This window comes from Quercus lobata, chromosome 6 (genome assembly GCF_001633185.2).
Source record: "Quercus lobata isolate SW786 chromosome 6, ValleyOak3.0 Primary Assembly, whole genome shotgun sequence".
NCBI classification, from domain to species: domain Eukaryota; kingdom Viridiplantae; phylum Streptophyta; class Magnoliopsida; order Fagales; family Fagaceae; genus Quercus; species Quercus lobata.
In genome coordinates, this window is record NC_044909.1 from 4,908,889 (window position 1) to 4,917,736 (window position 8,848).

General features: G+C 34.9%; 1 pseudogene; it reads left to right on the forward strand.

The window, feature by feature from the left end:
* The first annotated feature begins 3,117 nt into the window (after positions 1 to 3,117).
* LOC115993773 lies at positions 3,118 to 8,547 on the forward strand (annotated as a pseudogene).
* Positions 8,548 to 8,848: the final 301 nt, after the last annotated feature.

An 8,848-nucleotide genomic window follows, 5' to 3' on the forward strand; every position in this document is an offset into this window, starting at 1 on the left:
TTGGGTTGAAGATCTCCTTCGTAGTGTGCTGGAGGGGGAGATTGTTGGGTGCACGTGACACCCTTGGATTCCAGTCCACATGCCTTGTCAAAGCTCATTTATGAGCTTGCCTCCAAAAGTCTTCAAGTAAGCCATGTCTCTTAATGAGACTTGACTTAAGCATGTTGGACACGCTGAAGAAAAAGAAAAGAAAGAAGCAAAGGCCATTTGGCCTTGAGTAAAGAGTTGAAGCAAGAGAGAGCCATTCAGCCATTGTGAGAAAAACACAAGTGAGAGCTTCAGGAGGTGCAGTCTGAAGAGATAGAGAGAAACACGGTGAGAGTGTGAGAGAGTGAAAAAGAAAAAGGTGACATTTTTCTTTACTCAAGTTTCACACAAGGAAGATAAATTGGTGGAGTTTTCATGGAGTTTTTGAGTGCTACAACCATGAAGAGTTGGAGTATTCAGAGGAAGATTTTGCTACTAGTTTTGTGGTGAGATTGTATTTACTCCTTGAGATTTATTTATTGTATATCCAATTTATTGTGGACTCAAGTTTAGCATAAACTTGATAGTTGTAATCTCTATTTCATAGTGGATATTTTCGGAGTTGCCCCATGGTTTTTCCCTTTACACCGGAGAGTTTTCCATGTAAGATTTGGTGTTCTTGTGTGGTTGTGTTTATGTGGTGCTTGCTGAAATTTTTTTATTTCATATTATTGCTATTACTTGGTAGTTATATATTTTAATTCACACATAAACAAAGAAGGGATTAGGATTTTTCCCCAACAGTATTCGACCTCACCAAAAAAATAACTGTTTTTTTATCCCCCAAAAATGGCATGTTCTATGGATTACAACATCATTATGAGCTTGTATGGTATTACAATGCCCAGGACCTTTAAAGAGTTTGGTATAGTCAAGGCTATGCATGGATACTCTAGAAACAGAAAGCCTAATTTTTAAATCTCCACTATCTAAAGTAACACACAACTACTTTCTAACTTCAAATTGAAAGCAAGAAATGCGAGAAAACCCTAACATAGGTTTTTGAAAGTGGAGTAGTTTTTTTTTTTTTTTTTTGGGGGGGGGGGGGGGGGTGTGGTGGTTTGGAGAGGAAATACACTCTTTCAAGAAGCTTTGACTTTTGAGTACTGCTCATTTCTTTCTCTCCAAAGGCTTAACTTCTCCCATGGCTCATGACCCTTTTTATAGGAGAAATTTTGGGTTCAAAGCAATGGTATGAACCAATACAGCTGCATAAATGTAAAAATCTGTTGTGCTATATAGGAAAATTCATAAACCTCTTTAATTAAACAAAATAATAATAACATAAACCCACTGTCTTGGCCTCTTGGGTTTCTTAATCAATTGTGGGACGAGAATACTATGGAAATTGGAAAGTGACACACTTGTGTTACTACTATGATAAAGATCTATATGTACTTGTTCTTAAGCAGCTTTTAGTGCAGTGTTGAATTCCGAGAAGTCACCAGGAACTTGAACCTCTTAAACTACATGCACGAACCAATGTCTACGTACAGGTAAGCCCATATAAAAGAGACCATCCAAGCCACTGGAAGAGTACCTCTAAGATTTTGATATTGATCATTTGGATGTTTCAAAGGTTGATTTGAAACCCAAATAAGGAAATTTGATCTGAGTAAACCATTGAAACATTCTAATTTAAGTCAACTATAGGTCAGAAAGGGGCTTTGTCTAAGCTTATTTGGAATATTTTTGGCGTTTAAAAAAAATGCAACAGATTCAACTGAAGTTCATGGGGGTATCTGGGCAAATGCCCTTTTCGTGCAAAAAAATCAACGTTTTGCCCTTTTTCCTAAACTAATTAGGGAAATGCCCCTATTTTGAAACTCGATTTTCTCAAAATCGAGTTTCAATTTAAAACTCGATTTTTGGACAATCGAGTTATAGCAAATTGAAAATTAAAAAAAAAAAATTCTGGAACTCGAGTTCCATGCAATTTTTTAAAGTTCTATAGTGGCGTTTTAAAGCCATATAGTTGTGTTTTAAAACATGCAAATTTTTTTTCTTAAGTCTAATCGCTCCATAGGGAGCCTTATAGTAGAGTTTTAAAGCCCTATAGTGGCGTTTTAAATACCTATAGTGGCATTTTTTACGGAACTTGAGCTCCATGCAATTTTTTTTTTTTTTTTTTTTTTTTATAAATTTTACCTATAGCCGTGTTTCATGGAGACCTATAGTGGCGTTTTTAATGGAACTTGAGCTCCATGAACTTGAGTTCCATGCTTCTTCTTCTCTCTCTCTTTTTTTTTTTTTTTCTTTTAAGTTTGATCCTCCCATACTTGATTTTCTACAAATCAAGTTTTACATTGAAACTAAATTTTGAGAAAATCGAATTTCAAAACAAGGACATTTCCCTAATTAATTGGAAAAAATGGGCAAAACGCTAATTTTTTTGCACGAAAAGGGCATTTGCCCATTTTGGCCGAAGTCCATAGTAATTAGGCCAAGAAATTTGTTTTAGCACCTTAGGATTTTCCCGGGCCAAGCTTGGAGAACAAAACTTCAAGAACCTTCAAGTTGGATTTGTTGGGATTAATAGCACATTGACTGGGCCTAGGCCATAAATTGCCGGAAAATGAATGTTGAGTTTCTCATACTAATCACATCCAGCAGCTTTGAAGTCCATATGACACGATTGCTCAAAAAGGCCTTGAGAAACAAGTAGCCAACCCCACACTTTCCTTCCCAAAAGGAAATGGACATTCCGTTTATATTTGAAGCAAAATTTCTTTACCAGATACAAAGAGAAATGCAAGTTAATGGAAAATATTTTCTGTATTCAAACGGAAATAAAAAATAAAAAAATAAATGTTGGAGACTTGGAGTCGATTTTTTTTTTTTTTATATATAAATATTGTTGTATAAAAAAGAACATATTTTTCACTTTGCATGATACTTGAGCCGCGTAGCCCAAGATCAGCTCTGTAGCCGCGTTTCTTATGGGTATAGCTGCGTTTTTCTGGATTCTGCTTAACCCCATCTGAAATATATATATATATATATATATATTTTTAAAATATATGTCCTAAAGCTGCATTTACACGGCTATAGGGCTGTCCTAAAGCTGCGTTTACGTAAACGCAGCTTCAGGGGTGCCTATGGCCGCGTTTAACTCTTAAACGCAGCTTTAGAGCCCAGTATAAATGAAAAAGGAAGTATTACTATTACCCCTCATCAGTTCTTCGGACGCTACTCTAAGCAGCCACTCTCTCTCTTAGCCCTTCGAACACCCTAAGCCACCCTAAGCTGTTCACGCCCTCTATCTCTACCACCAATCCTACTCACCGGCGCTGCCTTGGGTCTCTCGCTCTCTCTCTCCAACTCTCAATCTCACTCAAGACAGTCTCACAAGGTCGACTAACAGTAAGTTTTTTAAATTGTTTGTTTTGATTTTTGTTTTAGGGTTCCCATTTTTGGTTTAGGGTTTCGATTTTGGGTTGCTGAGAATCATGGAAAAGGAAAGGAAAATTTGGATTTTTTTGAGTAAAAACTGATGTGGGGTTCTTGTTTTTCTTTGTTTTTTGGTTTAATCAGGAATGAAATTGTACCGTTAGTGACTCACTTTTTGACTTCTTTGCAGGTTGATCTGGTTGATTGAGAAGAGTGGTAATTTTCAGAAATTGGCATTAGTTGGTTGTATGCAATTTTGTTTTTTGAATTCAGCAATAGTTGGAATTCTAATTGTTATAGATTGTTCAGAATTTTTGTTTCTGTTATTAGATTGTTGATCCGTTATTGGGTGTTCATACTTGGGGTGCTAACAATCTGAATTTTGCATTTCACGTATGTGTATGGTGGATTTGTACGAGATTGCATTAATGTGAAATGTGAGTCTGATGGTGGGAAGAGATCTGCGTGTGTGTATTTGGGAAGTGTGAAGGTTGGTTTTTTCAAATTTCAATGTTTGTAGGGATTGTTCGGATTCATGGTAATATAGATAGAAGCTTTGTCCGTTATGATAGGTTTTGGTTTTCACTGTTCTTGGAGATATAGGTTAAAGGAGTTTGTTATTTAGTGGGATTTTCTTAATTTGATTGTTAAAGGGGGTTGCACGATTTGGACATGAGAAGCTCTTGGTTCAGTAAACTATCTGTTATTTTCGGCTCTAGACCGCCGCTCAGCTGGTTACTCTTGTGCCTTATTAGCTTGGATGCACTAATTACAGTTTTAGGATTGTCTTCTTCTAATGCATTTGACTCCGTAACTCCCACTCCAGTACCAAACATTTATTTGAACTATAGAAGGCTAAAGGAGCAGGCAGCAGTAGATTATTTGGAGCTGAAGTCTCTCTCACTTAGAGCTAGTCGCCAAAGAGAACTTGGCCTTTGTGGCAAAGAAAGAGAAAATAATGTTCCTTGTTTCAATATTTCAGAAAATTTGTTAGCTGGCTTTAAAGATGGGGAGGAGTTTGATCAGCATTGTGAAGTTTCAAGAGATCATGAGCGGTGTTTAGTTTGCCCTCCTAAGGACTATTAGATTCCCTTGAGGTGGCCTACTAGTAGGGTCGTGATATGGAGTGGAAATGTGAAGATAACTAAAGACCAATTTCTTTCGTCTGGAAGCATGACCAAAAGGTACTTTTTTGTCAGTGTGTGAAAGTACCTCTAACTACAAAAGTGATTAAAGCTTTTAGAACTCACTACTATTTGCATGTTAATTGGTTTTTATGTGATTTTCTTTGTTGGGATTCTGAGCAATTAATGATTTGATTATGTATCCTTTTTACATTTTCTCCATAGGTTGATGTTACTAGAAGAGAATCAAATTACTTTTCACTCTGAGGATGGATTGACATTTGATGGTGTTAATGACTATTCTCGCCAGATTGCGGAGATGATAGGGTTAGGAAGTGACTCTGAATTTCTTCAAGCTAGGGTAAGTTTAGTTCCTCCCAATCCCCATCCTCCACCCCCCTGCACACCCCCCCCCCCCCCAAAAAAAAAAAAAAAAGGAATCTAATTTCTAGTTGTTACTCTTTGGGCACCATTGGGTTTTAAAAAGATGGAATTTGTTTAATGCAATTCTTTGTTGTTCTCTTAATGTTAAATAATTTACTTCATAACTTGAAGCAAAGAATCCTTACGGTTTGTGGGTTTTCTTTTTTGGGTTACTCTCCTTTTTCCTTTTGATAAAAAGTAGTAGAAGTATCAGTTGCATTACATATTTCAACTTATTTATGTTGATTACAGGTGCGTACTGTACTAGATATTGACTGTGGATTTGGTGGCTTTGGAGCTCGTTTACTCTCACTGAAGGTAATGGCTGTTTGTATTGCTGCTTATGAGGCAACTGGCAGCCAAGTCCAATTTGCCCTTGAGTGAGGTCTTCCAGCAATGATTGGAAACTTCATTTTGAGACAGCTTCCATATCCGTCATTATCATTTGACATGGTTCATTGTGCTCAGTGTGGTATTGCTTGGGATGAAAAAGGTACTTTAAAGTTAAATTAAGCATTGTTTCATTTGACTTATTAATGATGTGCTTCCCTCTGGGTCTGGGTGCTGAACTTGTGGATGCTTGATTGATTGATGTCACTTGGGTTTTTATTGCTTGGTTGATATGTTGTTGACTTTTGTTTTGGGTAACATTGATTCTCCATCATTTTCCGCACTAATAGATAGACATAGTTCTTATCTTGGTTAATAAGGCTCTATGGCACCATCAAAACCACGAGTTAGTTTTTACCTCTGGTTGACTTTGTCCTATCCTTTAATTTCATCTTGGATTGTATTTTAAATCTTGTAAAATGAAATGGTAATTTTGCTCCCTTTATGAAGGATAGTCACTGTTACATATGGTTAGAGTGATACTTATCCATTTTCAAGCATGGAAGGTGGATTTCCAAAGAATTTTTTTTTTCCTTTATTTTTTCAACCAGACTAAAAAACACATTTAAAGAGTTGCTATCCCGCCATTTAAGTTTGTGGGCATGATCAGCAGTAAATAGAGATGCAGTGGATTTTGGGTCGCATACAGTAGGAGGTCAGGATATGTGACAAGTGTTCTGTTAGAGGTAAACCCCCATACAAAATTTATATAACAAGTATGAATGAAAAGCCTTAGTTTTGTTGAGCTCTTCTAGGTTATAACAACTAGGAACTTTCCTATTATGTTAGTATTTGACATTGACTAACAAGAGGCTTGAATTATATATACTTGAAAGTTAAAGAACTTAATTGAACAAAGTAAAGTTAGATAATTAAATTGAATTTTGGTCAAGGTTAGATGGTGTAATTCGTAATTTAGTCTAAAATTTAAGTGGGTACAATTGCATATGTGAGACAAGTGCCATTTAATTGATTGTGAGGTTTACATGGGTTTTCTTTTTAAGACCAATGAATTTTTTAAAGGTCATGTGTCTTCTTGATTAAAATTGGAGGATTTAAAAGGGAGGACATCCTTTCCCATCTTGAAAGGGGTATTTTGTTGGGCCTTATCTGGTCTAGATATAGGTTCTTTCTTTTTTTTTTTTTTTGTCCATGGGATAGGAAATTCTAGCACAATCAGAATACATCACATATTCTCCTCTACTGTTTGATAATTTGTTTCTTAGATTCCATATTACATATCTTTCTAGTTTAACCTTGGTATTTGTTATGGCTTAAACATCACTTACTTTGTGTTGATAAATTTACACTTTTCTTTTTTCTTTTTTTTATATATTTTTTTTAGAATCTGAGAAATTCACACTTAGTTGACCAGAGACTTTACTCTCACCAATAGGTGGGTAGTTTTTCCAACATATTTTACCAAAAGACAATTTCCAAAATCTGCTTGTTTGTTTCACTTATTTTTCTGTGCCTCACAATATTGTTAAAGAGTCATGTTGGGCTTACTTGTGGATTTGTATGGCATGAGCGGCTGGTAATTAAAGCTAAAAACTTGAGTGACATTGTTGAGATTTGGATGCTGAACAACAAGGGTCCACTGTGTGTAGTAAAGTCCGTAGTTGAAGTTGGTGATGCTCATCTTCACATGCCAATATGAAACATAGTTTAGCTTCACATGCCAATGCACCCTTATTGGGCACATGTGCTGTGTGCACTGTAGTAATGGCCCATTGGTGGTTGTGTTTGCTCCCACAATGCTCTGAATCTCTGAGTCACTTTTAGAGAAAACAAAAAACAAACTATTATAAGGTTTCCAATTTCATATCATTTCTGAATGATTGTCCAACAGTTTCAAAGATTTTATTGTTTTTTTTATGTTTTACTCAAAGATGTGACATGATTATTAATGCAGATGAAGTTTCAAAATTTCAGTAATTTAAAGGGTATCAAAAGTCTTTCTGTTTGGGGGTGTCAATAAGAACTTTTTCCAAGCTCTGTTACAAGGCGTAGAAGATTAAAAAATGACGTTGTCACAAATGAAAAATATATTAGAATCAATTTTTTTTTTTTTTTTTTTTTTTGATGGTATAGTAGAATCAACTTGGGGCTTATATTGGAGTGTCGGTGCATTTTAATAAAAATCTATATATAGTTAAAGTCAAAGCTCAAAGAGAGTCCAAATAAATTTTTATTTTTATTTTTATAAACATTACATACTTAACATATTGTCATAATAAACTATATATGACAAAAATTCTCCCAATGGTAACTTTTCTCTCTTCACCTCTGCTCTCCATAGATCAATTGTTGACTAACTGATCATTAGTTGCTGCTGCGCTACTAGGGTTCTTCTTTTTAATTTTTTTTTTCCCTAAATGAAAGCATATATAATTATAATTATATATATATTCGATTTTATATAAATATTTACAATAACAAAAAATACTGATGATTTTCCATGCAAGCCAAACAATAGAAAATGCTTTTCGCTCAAATGTCAGCAAGAACTTTTATGGACTGTATATAGTCATGGCTTTGTTTCATTTGTTTGTATTGTTGCTTGTTTCCCTTTTTTTTGTGGTTTAGTTGAGACCTTCCTTTGTTTGCATCAAAATTAAAATATTATCCAAATGAAAATATTAGCGACAGTCACAAACGGCAGATATAAAGTCCAAGGTAATGGTTATGATAGGTTATCAGTAGTACCAAATACTTAAAATATTGATTAATATATAAAGGATGAATTCAATTACTTAATTATTATTCTAATACCCCTTACGTATTATAAACCCAGCATCCCCTTTAATAGCGAAGAGGAGGGAACTAACGGGCGAGGAAATAGTGACAGCAATGCAGACTATTGAGGTTTTTGTTTTTGTTGAGAAAGCAGACTATTGAGGTTGGTTACTGAGGGTAGTGCAGTTTCGGAGAAGATAAAAGAGAGAAAGAATCAAAGAACTATATTTTTGGAACGTGACTAACGACCAACTATCATGCTGTGTGTACATATGATTGTGAGTTAGGGAAGTTTAGTGAGTTTCCACACAAATGCAAATTCACTTCATCAGCAAATCAGGTTTCCAACTATCTCTATCTGTATAGATCATTTATAAATTGGCTCCCAAATACCCTATAATGACTTTGTTCTTATAGTTTTTGTGTAAAATATATGTAACCATGCATGGTTTTATGTTTAGTGACTTCTAGAAATGTATGTCTACATTGGCGGCTCTAGGAATTTTTTTCAAAGTGTTCCTTAAGAAGCATGGATTATATAATCTAATAAAAAGAGAAATTCATATATTGACGACAACACTAATAAAAAAAAACACGTAAATACATAAAATTTATAATTGTCTTTTACGAGTTTTCATATTTTTTTTGTGGGCCGAGTTTTCATATTTTGAAATTGTTGTATGATAGTCTTATTATCAATGTTATAAGTTATATCTCTTTTAATGTGCACAACCAAGCAATCATTTATCCACTAA